The following is a 16,731-nucleotide window of genomic DNA, read 5'->3' as shown; positions in this document are numbered from 1 at the left end:
CAGTGGTGACTCCACTGAGATATCTGGCATTTCTTTTGCGCTGTTCTGGCCATCTCTGTTAAAGCAGAGCAGGATTTATGTACAGAGTGTCCATAGGACATGTATATAGTTTGAATGAATAAATCGCACTACCTTCTGCATCTGTCATGGATTTCTCTAACAATAGAATCTGAGCTGCTGCAACTTATTGCTGATTGTCTTCATTATGGCAATGGACCAGGACCCGCCTGTGCTAGGGGCTGTACAAACATAGAAAAAATGGCTCCTGCACCAATGTCTACTACTGTTTGGCCATTGGACAACTGTAAATTACCTAGCCCTTATATACCACTTTTCATCAGCAGATCTTAAAGAGCTTTACTCAGGAGGTTAATATCACAATCCTCATTGGACAAATGGGGAGACTGAGACACGGACACTTGCCCAAGCTCGCTCAGCAGCACAGCTGGGAGGAGAATTTATATCTTCAGAGTCCCTAACCAGGGCTTTAGCCACTAGGCCACAGTATACAATTATCATTAATGCTGATGTTGTAGGAGTCCTTAGGGCCCCACTGGAACAGACCCTATACAAAGACAGAGGAAGCCAGACTCTGTCCTGAAGTGCTGCCACCTCTTGGCATCTCATTGGAGCATCATCTTCAATAAACCAACCACAGACGGGCCAAAATCCTGCTTGCCTTGCTTGCACGAATCGTTTCATCTAAGTCAAGAAGACTCCTTGTGTGAGGGAGTCCAGCAGACAATGCCCAGCATGCTGACAGGTGAGCACCAGGGCGGTTGTTTGGGGGAGCTGTTAACCTAAGTGAATTGCACTGTAAATGTACAATGGAAACACCAAATAGTTTCACCTCCCTGTGAGGTATTTATTGTCCCTGGCATCTCCCAAGAGACTGACACCCTATTGCATTGCTGGATTACCTGTGGAATCTTCCATCACAGTTCCATGTCACCACTGTCATTATTAGCACCTTTGGACCTTCCCATGTTAAGCTCCTACATGATCAGAGATGTGCAGTGGCAGCAGAGGAACCAGCAGATAGCGCATAGAATTGGGCCAGTGGAATTATTCAGAAATCAAGACGTCACTTGGAAAATAATCATATTAAAAAAAGAAGATAAGGCTGAATTGCTCCTGCTTCTTCTGCCTTTTAATTTCACGATAATGGCCACCAATTAGCTTGTGGAAACACTCTTCTTTGAAATATTCCCTGGGCTGGTGTGAAATTGGCGTTGATTCCTCTCGTCCATTTTAATCCTGAAAAAAACCCTCTTTTTAAGAGAAAAAAGGAGATATTTTAGTGCTGAGTTTTACTGCTTCCAACTTATTCCTTCCCTAAATCAAACTCACCCGAGCTTTTGTAAATGCTGCCTTCCTTCTGCAATGACTTGATCCTGAGGTAAAGTGTCATATGGTTTAATCAACAATGTGGGAGCTGAATTTGAACAGTGTTTTATTTATTTATCCGATCTGGTTTATGGTAACATAGTGCTTAGCTTAAGATAAGCAATTACTCCTAGGTTTTTCAACAAGCCTGTATATTTCTGAGAGGCTGGTTTCTTGGACTATCAAATAAGCTGCCCTGCTTTAAGAAGCAGCATTCAGCCCATCATGCTATACATGTAAAGGAAAGCTTTCAATCTAACATCTTTCAAAATTATCACTCTAAAGTGTGCCTGAAAATATCTTTTGCAAGTGAAGACCTTCCATTCATGTCCTAGTATGACCTGCCATCTCAACACTGCAAACAAGTTGTACAGCTGCTACACTACAAAATTGGTTTGTAATTTTGTTGCTATCTGAGATATAATCAAATATAACTTGAGTACAACTGGGGCTGTAAATTGCTTGTGTTCAACTTGCATAGCTTTATTTAAGCAGGGAGTTGTTGGGTTTGTTTGGTCTAATGTCGCATTATTGTAGGACTAAATTGCTCTGAGCAAAGTTGTGTTAATTCCGTCAGTTAATCATCACGGGGACAAAAATCACCTACTATTTGCTAACCTCAACTCTGGGGATTTTTACATTAATGGATGTAAGAAACTTGTTTCCAACATTTGGGAATCACTATTATTACCACAATCTTCAAAGAACAAAGAACTGATCCACTGAATAGGAATTTAGCATTTTTACTTACACTGCTGTCCAGAACAGACCCATGCTAACTACAGCAGTGTTTAAATGTGGTTGTTGCTAGCAGAGTCCTAGCAATGTTTTCCTGACCAGTATGTGAACAACTGAAAGCTGGCTTAGCCATACTGTTCAGTAGATGATTCTCATTACCTTGACTTGAGCATGTGAACAAATTGGAGAAAGTCCTGAGAAGAACAACAAAGATGATTAAAGGTCTAGAAAACATGACTTATAAGGGAAGATTGAAAAAATTGAGTTTGTTTAGTCTGAAGAAGAGAAGGCTGAGGGGGGACATGATAACAGTTTTCAAGAGCATAAACGGTTGTTACAAGGAGGATAAAGAAAAACATTGTTCTCCTTAACCTTAAATAGGCTTAAATTGCGGCAAGGGCAGTTTAGGGTGGATATTAGGAAAAACTTCCTAACTGTCAGAGTAGTTAAGCACTGGAATAAATTGCATAGGGAGGTTTTGGAATTTATGTCACTGGATGTTTTTAAGAGCAGGTTGAACAGACACCTCTCAGGGATGGTCTAGATAATGCTTGGTCCTGCCTTGAGTGCAGGGGACTGGACTAGAAGACCTCTTTGGATCCCTTTCAGTCCTACGATTCTATGGTTTTATAACAGTTCTGAGCCACCTTGGGTGGATTCAAAGAACTTCTCACAAAAGATAGCAAAGACTGATCCTTTATCAGGATAAAATGGTCTGATTCCAGTGTGAAATGGGTCTTAGAAGAGAGATTTCTACACATATAATTCCCATTTCATATGTTGGAAACAAGTTGTTTGCTGGGTGCTTCAAACAGTGGGGCTTTTGTGAAGTCACAGACCAAAGTCTCTAGTTTTGATTAATCGAAGAGACCACTGTGATCATCTGATCTGACCTCCTGCATAACATAGGCCAGAGAATTTCACCAAGTAACTGCTGCATCAAGGCCAAAACTTCTGGTTCAACTAGAGCAGATATTTTAGAGAGACATTCAATCTTGATGTAAAGACTTCAAGGATCCATCCCATCCCTTGAGAAGCTGTTTCTGAGATGAATTACCCTCACTATTTCAAATTTCCACCTTATTTCCAGTTTGAATTTGTCTAGCTTTGCCTTCCAAGCAGTAGATCATACCATGCCATTCTCTGCTAGATTAAAGAACCTTCCAGCTTCAGAAATCTTCTCCATATGTAGGTATTTATAGACTGATCAAGTCAAAACAGCGACATGATGGACAAATGTCAAAAGGATCAGAGGTTCCATTGGGATAGATATACAACATTATGGACCTTGTCCAGAAGTTTACAAGAATTATAAATAGAATCCACTGAATTTTACAGCCTCTTGGTTGTCTATTTTTTATGTGCTGGGTTGTTGCATTCATGTTGGTCCCAGGATATTAGAGAGTCAAGGTGGGTGAGGTGATATCTTTTATTGGACTAACTTCTGTGGGTGAGAGAGACAAGCTGTGTAAGCTCGAAAGCTTCTCTCTTTCACTAGCGGACATTGATCCAATAAAAGACATAATCTCGCCCACCTTGTCTCTCTATTTTTACTTATCCTGTTTAGTCTCTTTCTCCATCGTGTTACTTCTGTCTGAATTTTGCTGTCTGTATTTGTATGGTCAGGGTTAGTCCATAGCTCAGCCCCAGCAAGATGCCTCGCCCCTGTCAGCTATAGCTCTTCTACGTGGGGAGGTGTCAACTTACTGCGTTAAGACCTAATCCAGTTCCCAAATTAACATTAAGCTTCATGTTAATGTCAAAGGAGCTGGATCTTAGAAAGAAAGAGAAGTGTGTGAGAAAAAGAAAGACCATGGGTGGCTCTAGTGGCCAAACCTAGTGACTACAAGAGCCTGCTATTTACTACTACCTGGTCCTAGGAAATGTATCCCTTACCTCAAGCAGGAAGAGCCTGCATACTGGGTAAAAAAAGTGGACGTTCAGATCCTACTGATGCCTGTATGTACATAGCCCCAATATGTTCTGTAACTGGTTTTTACATATTCTGCTCACCCTCCATTCACAGGGCTGCAGCTTATCGTAAGGAAGAACTGTGGAGGCTTTTGATGCACACGCTGATAATCACAGAAGGCAACACATCGGGTCAGATCCTAACCAAGCCAAAGCACCATTGATTGTTTTGAGCCTCGCTGGGTCAGCCGAACAGCCATGCTGGATGGTTCTTCATGTCATTACTGATTGCAGTTGAAAGTTCCTTATTGCCAATGCTGTACACACGACACCCTGCACTTTTTAACATTCTGCTTTTCCTAGCCTCACCGCTCCTTTCATTCTCCACTTTCCTGAAACTGTGAGGCCACTTGACATAACTTATATTTTTCAAACACTGGCTGTCAAACTCATTACATCTTTTCTTGTCAGCTTCCATTAGGGCTCTGGCATACAGAGCAAAGTTGACACCGCACAGCTGCTGTGTATGCTCTCCCTCCCCCCCTTTATTCTTCTATTTTTTATTTTATTTTCTTGCAAAAAAAAAGTTAAAAATAGAGCCTTGAAACACACATGATTCTTCCTGCTCTCTTTTGAGACACTTTTTGCCAAGGCATGGGCAAAGATGGGAGCAAAGAATCATAGGCCGAGATTTTCAAATCTGACTGGGGCATTTGGGGGTGCCTTAATTTTGGAATGCCTGATTTGCGACACCTTAAAGGGGGCTGATTTTCAGCACCTGGCCTCTGAAAAATCAGACCCCTTTATGGCATCTCAAGTTGGGCTCCTTGCAATCAAATCACCCAAAGAAATCACTAGGCAATGTGAAACCCTTAGCCAAACTGTCTGGTCTTTCGTTTTATTGAATGTATTATTGCGAGACAGCATGGTGAATCTGAAGCATAGAAAGGGGTCAGGTAACGCAACCAAGGTCACAGGGAATCAGTGTCAGAACCAGGAACAGAACACAGGAGTCTGGTCTCCTATTATTATTATTATTACAGCTCGGGAATTTTTCAATGAGTCATTTTGTCACCAGTTTGGGGAAGGCTGGATATAAAGGCTGTCTCAGTCCAGCTCCAGTGGGTGGGATTTCTGCCTCTCTCCCAATAGGTCTCGGAATAGAATTTGATGTGGCTGTCTGCGTCACTCCTGACTTCCCCAGCCTTGGGCTGATTTTACATCTAACTGATGCCGCTTGGCCCACGTGGGACTTGATTCTCAGCTGTAGATTTTTCCCTCTGTTATTGCAGTCAATATTGTATCGTCAGCCAGATCAAGGGAGCATAAGTGGGAGTCCCAAAGGACAGACATTGCCATATCCTGCCCGTTAGTGCAGTTTTTCCTCAAGTGAAGCAGAACTAGGACAGGAAGAGGGAATTGGAGGCCTTGTCTACACTGGATTTTGCCCTAATTTCAGTTCCCAGGCCCTTAGGCGAGATTCTCCCCCTGCTATACCCCACTGTACGTCCTGGCAATGTACAGGCGCCATAAATTGCAATACAAGTTACTGTACAATAGAAAAGGCAAAAAACCCTTAGTTAACAGGAAGAAAATATCCCTGGCCTAGGCTGCTGACATGCCAGATAGCTAAACAGCCTCTTCCGACTTGACACCAGTGGAGGTTTCCTCTGCGCAGGAGTGATGCTCCGGCTGGTTTAAGTTCACTCTGCATTGCCTAAGCAGAAGCAGCGGAAAGCAAACTTAGTGGAGAATCAATCCTGTTATTACACCCTTGTGCAAAGCGGCTGTGATATATTACCCATCGGAGGCGGTAATGTTTGACAGTCGCTTTGCATGAGTGTCAGTGACTACCCAGGGACTGGGTAGCAGGAAGTGAAGCTAATGGACAGAGACTCAGGGCACTTCTACGCTGGAGCTGGCGGTGTAATTTCCAGCTCGGGTAGCCAGAGTCACTCTAGCTTTGATTGAATTAGCGTGCTAAAAACAACAATGTAGCCGTGGCTGTTTGGGCGGTGGGATGGTCTAGCCATTATGTGCATACCTGGGGTCTTGGGCATCGTCGGACTTGGAGTAGCTAAACCATCCTGCTGCCTGCACCGCTGCCCGTTTTAGCGTGCTAGCCCGTTCAAAGCTTGTGTGTCCATCTAGCCAAGATGGAAATGGCAGCTTCAGCTCCAACATGGACATACCTTTAGCCCCGAATCAGGAGAACCCATGTTTAACTCTAACCATGACTTTAAATTACATGCATGCTAACCTGAATCAGGGTGAGGGAGAGAAACACAGGGATGGATGAGGGAGAGAGAAAGCACCTGGCTAGAGGAGATTGATAACCAAGTGGCTGCTTTCAGCACAGTTTAGAAAGTACAAAAGCATTATAGATATTAGGATTACAAAAACCTTCAGTCATGGAGCTTTGGAGATTAGGGCCTACTTATGAGGCAGAGACATCTCTGGATTTTGGGATTGAACGGAGAATCAAAGCCTGTGTGAATAATGGATGTCTGTGTCAGCTTGAGGCTGACACCGCTTTTGATTGGATTTCATGAGTTCTCTCCGGCCCTCTCCCTGCTGCCGGTATGTATGTACATTGGACCATTTGCTGCTGATTGAATGAAAAGGGCAGCTGCTGGCAGCCTGGTACTTGTTCAGATCACATCAAGCTGGTGTTCTTCTGGTGGGGTCATGGTGGGAGGCCTGGGAAGGGGATGGGAAGGAGTTCACGCATTTCTCATCCTGCAGTTGCCTTTTGATGACAAAGGTGGGTTTCACACATGCACCCACATGTGCATTTGGAAGGGCATGTGCGTGAGCAAGTGACATGAAAATAAAGGGGGAAAGGCTAGTATCAGGGAGTAAATTAAAGCCTTCTTTGGGGAGGAAGGATGGTCTTGTGGTCTGTACTGGGTTCAGTTAACAGATTCCCTTTGTGACCTTGGGCACATCATTTAGTCTTAAGATGTAAAAAGCCCTTAATGGCCTGGGACCAGCCTCCTTGTCCCATCCTGCCTCAGCAGGTGCATTTGAGTTGGATCCCCTCATTTTAAAAGAGAGGGGGCAGTGGGTGGCCATCCTCTGCGTGGGCTCCAGGACTCTGAACTTGCTCTCCTCCTTTGGCCCGAAATAGCCTGACTTTGGTGTCTTTCAGGGCATGCTGCAAAAGACAACAATCGAGAGTCTCTGGAGAAAGCTGAAGGTGTGTCTCCCAGAAGATGATGGGGCTAGGTGGCTAGCTGGCCAAGCTCCTATGAAACTGATTTCACTGCTGCTGGAGTTTACATGTATGTTCTGATTAATTAAGTGAGGGTACCGTGGACAGGTAACTTTTATTATTTTTTCAAAATCTAAATTTGCACAGCACCTAATGCAACAGAGCCTCAGCTCAGCTGCAGCTACTACCATAATATAAATAACAATCATTGTTTCATATTGGCTTTTTAATTATCTGCTTTGCATTTCCATAGTGCAGCAGCATTTGGGGCTTTCATTAAATTGTAAGCCCTTTGGAACAGGGGGCTGTGTCTCCCTATGTGCCTGTCTGCACAGCTCCTAGCACAAAGGGGCAGGAGCTTAGTTGGTACCATAACACGTGTAAATAATAACAACAGTGACTTGTGACTCCTTTGGAGGGTGAGGGGGTCAAGAATACGTTTCTTTGAGTCTGCTACCACCTTTGAACTAAAAGGACTGATCCTATGGCTGGAAACTCTGAGGATATGTCTCTATTGCAATTGACACAGGCTAAGGAGCTGTTTAATTGTGGTGTAGAAATTTGGGCTCAGGTAGGAGCCTGGGCTCTAGGGCCCTGCAAGGGGGTCCCAAAACCTTGGACTACAGTCCGAGTCTGAATGTCTACATGGCAATCAAACAGCCCTGCAAGTCTGAGTCAGCAGGCATGGGCCAGCAGCAGGTTTTTAATTGCAGTGTAGACATATCCTGAGAGTCATGCTCTGAGGTCCTAGGTTCAAGCCCTGAGGCTGACCTGAGTAGGCCTAGCACACCAGCAGTCTCCTAAACAAAGCACACACACCCGCTGGATGTGCTGCCCCTTCAAAACCCAGATCTGCTTGTCGGAAGAAGAGGCTGTGAATGAAATGAGACGAATACACATAAAACTGGAGGTGTTTTAGTCCCTCCATCCCTCCCAGAAAGCCAGCAAGGTGAGCGATGAACCAAGCAGAATCTCAATTGTAATTGAAAATAATATAGGATTACTTTTTTTTTGGTTTTGTTTCTCTTACTGCAATTTCATTTTTAGGTACCAATGCCAACCAGGAATATATAGATACATATATTTTACACTCTCTTCATATCTAACTTCCCTCCTGGCGGAAGTCTTGCTTGAGCAGATGCAGGAAATGGAAGGTGATAATAGATCGGTAGCTTAACCAAGCCCGCATGATTGGCGGAGGCACAAACTGCGCTGGAGGGAGATGGGAGGGAGGGAAAAGCCCCGAGCACATATATTTTTTCAAGTTCACATCCATTACATACATTTCCAGCTGGATGAACTTAAATTAGGAAGGTTACTGTAACCCACTGACAAGTGAAAGTGACGCAATCGTTGCTAGTCTTTACTGCTGCATCACATATTGAGTGTTTCTAGGACAGGCACAGCTGAAGTGGTGTGCAATATGAAAAAGAAAGGCAGACTGAGCAGTGGGGGGAAAGGAGGGGGAAAACTAAGCTGTAGAAAGAAAAGTTCCAAAGGATGTCGATTGGATACCTTCTGTAGCCACCAGTTGCTAAAAATAAAGCCTACTGACCTCCATCCTGCGCACAGTTAAGTATGAGCCTGATTCAGCAAACCATCTTTTTGGCAATGCACAGAAACAGATGCTTAACTTGAAGCATGTGCTTAAGTTCCATTGACTTCAGTGAGATGAGTTTTCAAGTTAAGGATGTGCACTCTGCTGAAAAGGAATGAACTTGAGCAAGTGTGTAATGCTTTGCTGCTGAATCAGGGCCCACAGATGATATAATGATGGTGGCCACATAAATGCTTAGGCTGAGTAGTACCTAGGCAGACTCTCATTAAGTGGCTGGATTTTCCCCACACTGCAACAAGATCTTTCTGGGATCAGTTGGGTGCTGAGCACCTGTGGAAATATGTCTGCTTCATTTAGGGAGCTGAGCTCTTAGGAAATCTGGCACAAAGCACCTGCAGGATCACAGCCAAAAAAATGCCCTGGAATTCTGCTATACTTTGAATTCTATATGTCTCCATTTTCCTAGGAACATAAATGGAGCACGTTTCGGTGGCCTAGAATAGATAGAGCACAGTGCACTCGGCCACCCCCATTCCCCAGCCCCACCATTCCTCCTTGTGCGAAAAGTCATATGGATGGCAGAGCAGAGCTGCTTTTCTGGCCCCATGCCACCTGGACAAACTTCCTGAACCAGGGAATGGCTTGAATGGAGAGATCCAGTCGCAGTGTTGTCAGCTCTGGCATTTTTATTGCATGTCTCAAAATACTGGGTTTTTTTTAAAGCCCCAGGTCCTGTAATCAGGCAATTACATCAGAATCTCAGCTTGCATTGAAAAAGGGGAGTTTCTAGCCAACATGGCTGCGGAGAAGAGCTCAGATCCCTAAAAGCGCAAAAATGAGAAGGCAAGATAACAAGAAACCAACATTTATTTATTTTTTTAAATCTAGTGATTATTTTTTAGCCAGTCTCATGATTTCTTGGGTGAGGGGGTGTAATTCAGGATTTTTTACCATTTGGGATAGGCAATACTGCAGCAGCTTTCCAGTGTCTTTTATGCTACAGGAGTTTCACAAAGGAGCAAGAATACAAGCCAGAATGGGGGCCTGGTTTTTTTTTTGGTCTCCTGTTCTGAGATTGGTTTTGAGGGAGGCTCCAATCACTTAATGTTGAGGCTTAAAAGGATAATAATTTTTTTTTTTTTTTTTTTAAATCTTGCCTACTCATTTCCCCTTAGCGCTCAGCCACAGCAGAAATTTCTGTGTATAATGTAAAATGGGGATAATAACACTTACCTATGTCACAGGGGGGTTGTGAGGATTAATTCACTGTTTCCAAAGTGCTTTGAGTGCCATAGCTGAAAGTGCAAATTATTACCATCATTATTGTACATTGGAAATGCTTCACTCTCTAGATAGTTAAAAAAATATTAACCAGCTGCACCTGTCCGTGTACTTAAAATACACATGTTAAGTAAATGCTTTTGCTCAAAAACTTTTATTGGCAATGGGGCAGGAGGGACATTTCTCTCTCCTTCTTCTTTAGTCTCTGACTTCAAAACAATATTTACATCCAGTGGGTAGCTGAGTAGGTTTCCTGTATCTTATATTACTATTATTTGCATTAGTGCAGGGTCTAGCAGCACTAACTGAGCTCAGAGCCCTATTGTGCTAGGTGCTGTCCAAATACACAGGAAGGTACAGTACCTGCCCCAAAGAGCTTATGATCTAAATGGACAAAAAGTAGAGAAAAGGAAGCATTATTAGCCCCATTTTACTGAGAAAGGAATGGTGCTACAGGGAGAGTGAGACACCTGGCCAAAATCACAGAAGAAGTACATGGAAGAGCTAGAATTTGAACCCAAAACTTCTAAGTCCCTTCCCAGTGCCTTAACTGCAAGACCATCTTTCCCTTTGGGTTGTAAAAGCTGCAGTCAAGGATAGTGGCCACATGGTGCTAAGTGCTTTACACACTTGTCCACACTTTGCCCAGCTGAGGGCAAGGAAGATGGCAACTCCCCAGAAACATGGACCTAATTTTCAGTGTGGCTTAGCAACGGTGGACCAGATCTCCAACATGGATATCCACTGAGACTCTGGTCCTGCATTCAGTGCACCATGTTAATGCAGTGGAAAATGGAGCATCATGAATGCTAGTAGTTGTAATTTCCATGGCTTGTACTTTCTGCATTAAAGAAGGCAGCCCCTACCCATAGTGTACATTTTTGGGACCTTTTCCTCCTTATGGAACCAGCCCAGAGTTAAACTTGTACCACCACCTTCACCTAGAATTGGCTACATAGCTGTTATTACCCACAAATTTCTGTCATCTAAACACATTCTCTAACTCTGCAACAAACAAAACGTCCTGTCTTGAGGGGCTTGATATTAAGACCGATGGGGATTTAATTAGGTTTCTGTAACCAGATGGCATCTATTTGTTTTTAATTTCCTTCTGCTTTGCACAGTAAGTTGCTTCTATTGCAACTTCTGCAGGCTCAGACTTTGTGCAAGGTTTATGCAGAGAACTGTTTCTGTTTTCTCTTTATGGCTGGTGTTAAACACACCTTTGTCTGCGTTTGTGCTGGCGAGTTTAACTTGATCACCAGTGTGGAATAAAGCTTGACAGTAATTGGTACGTTCACTTGTTTGACTCAGAGTTACAATAGATCCAATTACTGTACAGCTAGCACTTTCTCTGTAGTATACGTATAATGTTATTATTACAACATGCAAAAGAAAGAAAAACCTCTCACTTGCGAAGGGTGGATTTCACACATGATTGCATTAAAATACAAAATAAAAAGCTCAACGGGACAGCCTACACAGGCAGGATGGTCTTGTAGTTAAGGCACTCAGCTAGGGTTTAGGCGACGCAAGTGTAAATTTCTGACCCTGTCACAGCTTTCCTATGAGGTGTTAGTCCCGATTGCACAAACTCTACGCCTCTGTTTCCCCATTTATAAAAGATATGATGATGCTTCCCTACCTCTCAGAGGTGTGGAGAGAATAAATTAATTAATGAGCATGAAATGTTCACATGCTACTGTGATGAAGGCCAGGTAAAGTACCTAAGTAAATAGTGTTTTATTAAATCATTTTAAATGTGTTAATTTTTATACTTTATGAAGAGTTTTATTTTGTTTTAGCATTTCCAGTTTATAAAATGAATACAACTCTAGAGCTTTCGGTAAGGCCATGGAATAATAGGAATAGTAGGAAAGCCTCTTTGGTTCATTAGAAATAAGATATGAAGCAGGCAGGCAGGGTGATAAGACTAATATCTTCAATGAACGTCATGCTAAGATGCCAATTTTACATGCTGAGGCTTTGCTGTTTGTGTCCCAGCCATTGCCCTGGGCTTGCAATCCTGAGCCTCTGGTCTCTCGCCAGTCCAGGTCATGCCCCCCACCTTATCCTCCAGTTCCCCTCATGCAGTTCCCCAGTATCCAGGGTCGCTACCAAGTATTTTGGCCCCTGCTGGACCGACTAGTTTCCAATGAAAGGAGAAACTTCTTCTTGGGTTTTGCGGCACAGCAGACTTGCTTCCTGAACCTTTGGCTGCCAGGCACTGGACTTCATAGACAGGTTACAACTGAAAGTCTGTCATGTTTCCCAGTACTCCGAAAGAACTGCAGAAGAGCTTTTATAATTGGGCCTCATTTCCTTGTATTCTGGACAGGTGTTGCAAAGAAACGTTGGCTGCTCTAAGGAAGCTGAGTTTTCCACATAAATATCTCCTTTCACTGGCACAGTCTTTACAGTTCCATGGGAGATGATCTATCATTGCCAGGACCTGACATGTTTTGCATAGTCCATCGTTATGTCTGTTAGTTTATTAAAAACAGATTGCAGGAGAAGCTCCATCCCTTATGCAATTTTTAGCTTTGCCCAGGGGGAAGCCCCCCTCCCGTGATTGGCTGATTCCCTACCTTTCTAGGCTAAGGTAGCCAATATGAGCTGCTGCAGAAACAGCTAAGGTACTGAGAGGAATTTCTGGGGTGGAGGGGAAGAGGGAGCAACTGACACCATTCTCAGGGAGGGGGCAGAAAGAGCCCAGCAGCTCAGAGTGTCTCTGCTTCAACCCCAATGGGAACAGTCCACTCTCTGGTCCTCCCCACTCCCCTTTTCCATCCCAGCTGTAGGGCTAGGAAGGGGGAGAATAGGGGAAGGAACCCATGCAGTTGTCCTCTCTCCACCTCTGGACTTGGGAAGGGGGAGAAGGGGACTCCATTACAGCAGCATCCCTGTAAGCCTGGTTGAGGCAGTGAACAGCCCCTGGAGCTGCAGGAGCAGCAGAGGTGTGCTGAGGACTAAGGGGCAGAGTTAAAGTTGGGGATGGGATTTGGGAAGATGTGGGGGTAGTGGAGGGCAGAATTAATATTGGGGAGGAGGGTGCATAATTGCTGGGCTGTGGGACTGGCAGTTGTGGGAGCTGAGATGGTGCATCATTAGTAGCTGGGTTGGCGGAGAGGATGATGTGGGGCTGTAGGGGACACAGAATTAATCCATTCGAATTGGGGTTGGGGGTGGCTGGAGAGAAGCTAGAAGCTCCATCCTACCAGGCAACATTTGAATCAAGTCAATCAGCTCCTTGAGTCAAGTGGATACGTGATGATTTCAGCCTTCATTCTTAAAGAAAAAGTAAGTTTCTAGCCGTCGTGACTGTAGAGAAATCTTCAAAATATGACCCCAGTGCATCCTATTGGCTCAAAAAGTAGAAGGCAAATACAAAGAACACCAAAACTATTATTTTAACATAATCTCATGATTTTAAAGCCAATCTCATGATTTTTGGTGAGCCTGACTTGATTTTTGAACATTTGGGGTTGACAATTCTGGTTTGTCTTTCAAAATTGGAGCTGTGTTGGTCACTTACCCAGCCTGTAGATGACTGCAAGGGTCCCAGCTCTCCTTAAGCTCTAGGACTCTGAGTCATGTGATGTTTCTGTTCCCTGGTTGGATGACTTAATTTCCTGTTTCAATTGAATAGACTATTCCAAATTTCCCATTTGGTGAATGTCTGAGCCCTCACATCTAGAATTTGTATTTAGTGGGTATTCATGCTAGTAACGCTGAAGAGTTTGAACACTCTCAGCAAACAAACCCAAGAGAGGTGACATGATCCACTGGACCACAGACCAGACCAAGATGCAGGAAACTGGAATTACATTCCCATCTCTGTCACTGACCTCTGTGACTTTGCTTAACACATTTCACTGCTCTTATGAGTGATTTTCCTCCCACTCTTTGTGTTTTGCCTGCTAAGCTGTTTGGGGCAGGGATTATCACTTATGTATATGTACAATGCCTAGCACATTGCAACCTCTAAATACCACTATAAATTGAACAATATGGTTCACAAACATATTACAATAAAAATGCATTTTGGATTTAAGCAAATCTCTACAGTTTTCCTGCACTCTTTGCTCATCTTCATTTAAAACACATTCAGCAACAGAAAATAACTAGATACCTTGATTAAAACTATTGATGAATGCAGTCCAACTTTCTGGCTTGGATCAGGATGCTAATCCTGGTAAATTTCATGTGCTGTTTCTTGGGTTTCTTAAACAGGTTTATGCATCATAACACATCCTCCTCCTTGCTCCTTTAAAGCATGAGAAGCAAAAACATACCTGCAAAGGGAAAGTAGTGTTAGAGGGGAAACAAGATAAATGTGTAAAGTGAATTAGAAAGAGCAGGTTAGTGGACTCCTGGCACCCCGATGATAACCTTGGCAGAAATGTGGGCTGTTTGCTTCTGACATCTCATTAAAAAGCTCCATTATTGGAAATGAGAGGTTTGGGAGTAGGAGAATATGAAAGTAGTAAAGTTAAAAGCTGACAAACTGTTACGACAAGTCTTCTTTATTATCCCAAGGCAATTCCCTCATGCAGTAAAGGCTAACAAACGGGATTTAGGAGCTGGCGTTTTCCAGAAGTAATCCAACAGGGAGGAAGGTGTTTGCTACTAGAGCTGTAGGCACAGGTGAGTGATAGCCTGGCCCTCTGTAGCCACGGGAGAGACTAAACAGGCTACTCAGGGGCAAACCTAAAAAGCAAAGATGGTCAAAAGCAACCCCCCAAAGTGCGAACTCCTTTGGAATTGAGCAGAAGGTTTGAGAGTCAGCCCCACCACTTTGGTTCCAACCCCTGCTTATAACACCACAGGTACACAATGCCCCCAACTCACCCTCTCCCTCATTCCTGTGGTCTTTAAAATAATAGACCTAGGACAGGAGTGTACATATTCCCCAAACTCCCTTTGGAGTGAGCGAATCAGGGTTCCTTCCTGTTTTTCTCTAAAGCTTTCTCTTGCTTCAGAAAAGCTTTAAGCCTTTTTTCTTCCTGAAAAGAACTAGTAGGCTCCACCTGCTTTGTCCACCAGGATGAGACAACAGAAATAGCTCCACACCATCATACAGGTACTGCTGGGACAGGCAACGACCGGTGGGAGCCTAAAAAGACCTGTAGAGTCAGCTAGCCCATACAATTTAGAACTAGAAGGAGGTCCCATGAATCAATAGTTTTGCAAATAGGCTACCCATCCAGTTGTACAAGATCAAAACCTCAATGGTACTGTACAGTACTGACAAACTTCTCATGGAAGCCACTTACACTTGTCGGGCTTCACAGATGACTTCATTTACAATGCTGAACAAATGGTGGGACTCCAATTTCCTCCCACAACTTGTTTTTGAAACTAGAAACCTTCACTCAGGTTTGCTTCTAGCTAAGCCGCTCAGGAACAGCAGGAGTGTTAGCAGCAATCAGAAAAGCAACAGCAGGTTTAGCTAAGGGAGTTCTTCTCTCTAATATGTTATGGCTCTGGAAAGGCCTGAAAAGCCTTGAAAGCCAATGAACAAATAGCTGGTGTAATAGGTGTTCATGCAACCAGCATCAGACCGTGCTGCTGCAACTGTTTCCCCTTCACTTGATTCTCAAAACCTTCACTCAGATTCTTATGAGTCAATCCCCCTTCCCCATTTCATGGAATCTCGTTAATTAAAACATCATGGATGAATTGTTAACTGAAATCAAAACAAATCTTTCCCCTACACTACAGGTTCCTCAACACTGAGCTAGGGTCAATAGTGCTTTCACATAATCCAGGTCTTCTGTGTGACATTTTCTCAGGCTCCTGTCAGACCTGTCTATCTGACTGACATGAAAAACCCCTCTCACTGTAAATGCAGACTCCCATTTATCTGCATCAGTGCCTAACACCTGCAGAGGATCCTGACAAGGAACCTGTGAAGCTGAGTCCAACTCTTTTAAAGGGCCAGCCTGCCCTGTAATAGCCTGGATATTTGAAAGAACCGACAATTGGGGCCACATTTTCAGAAGAGCTCCCATTTGGTCACTGGAACAAATGGCCTCATTTTAAAAAGAGCCAAGTAGGTTTGGGTGCAGAGCCCTCTGGAAAATCTGTTGGGAAGCATCACAAGGCCGGGTGCTGAGCGTTCCACAATGTGGTCCTTATTTTGAACCCTAAATGGCAGACAAGTTCTTTTGAAAATCTGCACCCAATTGTGAATACTGAGTCCTTGAAAATGTACTTTTGAGCTCTTTTGTACCTCCCTGCCCCCACTCATCCTAGTCCTCATTTTTCTGTACCTTATCTCTCTGCTATTTCACAACTTGCCTCTATAAGGGCTATTTGGCTGTTTCTCTGGAATTTTCCAAATATATTCTTTTCCTCTCACTATTATTTGTAATAACCCATTGTCAGCTTCAAACTGAAATCGACTTCTCCAATTAAATTCATTTTTCCACAGTGCACGCATGGCTTTGTTGGCATGTGATTGCACCTGGGGGCTTGGCTGGGAATACTTGTTCTTTATTGTAGCACTGACTCTGATTGGCTTGAGTACCTTTTTGTTGCTGTCCCGTTGCCTGTTTGTGCTGAGCTGAGCTGTGCATGTTGGTGTTTCATGGTAGGGTTGTACAGCGTGCGGGGCTGTGCAAACTAATTTGTCATTATA

General features: G+C 43.6%; 1 long non-coding RNA gene across 2 annotated transcripts; it reads right to left on the bottom strand.

Moving 5' to 3' along the window:
• Positions 1-1,061: 1,061 nt before the first annotated feature.
• Positions 1,062-15,788, bottom strand: LOC137143852 (uncharacterized). 2 transcript variants are annotated; one of them, XR_010917280.1, is made up of 4 exons: positions 15,365-15,788; positions 14,221-14,383; positions 10,041-10,102; positions 1,062-1,271 (listed from the first exon to the last, which is right to left on the bottom strand). It is a non-coding gene; the product is annotated as an uncharacterized lncRNA (long non-coding RNA). The 2 variants fall into 2 exon arrangements; XR_010917279.1 differs by lacking the exon at positions 1,062-1,271 and adding an exon at positions 6,780-7,192.
• Positions 15,789-16,731: the final 943 nt, after the last annotated feature.

The sequence above is a fragment of the Emydura macquarii genome, unplaced genomic scaffold (assembly GCF_026122565.2).
Source record: "Emydura macquarii macquarii isolate MOO-44397 ecotype Brisbane River unplaced genomic scaffold, CSIRO-AGI_Emac_v2 contig_3348, whole genome shotgun sequence".
Classification (NCBI taxonomy): Eukaryota; Metazoa; Chordata; order Testudines; family Chelidae; genus Emydura; species Emydura macquarii.
This window is presented reverse-complemented; position numbering and strand designations above follow the sequence as displayed.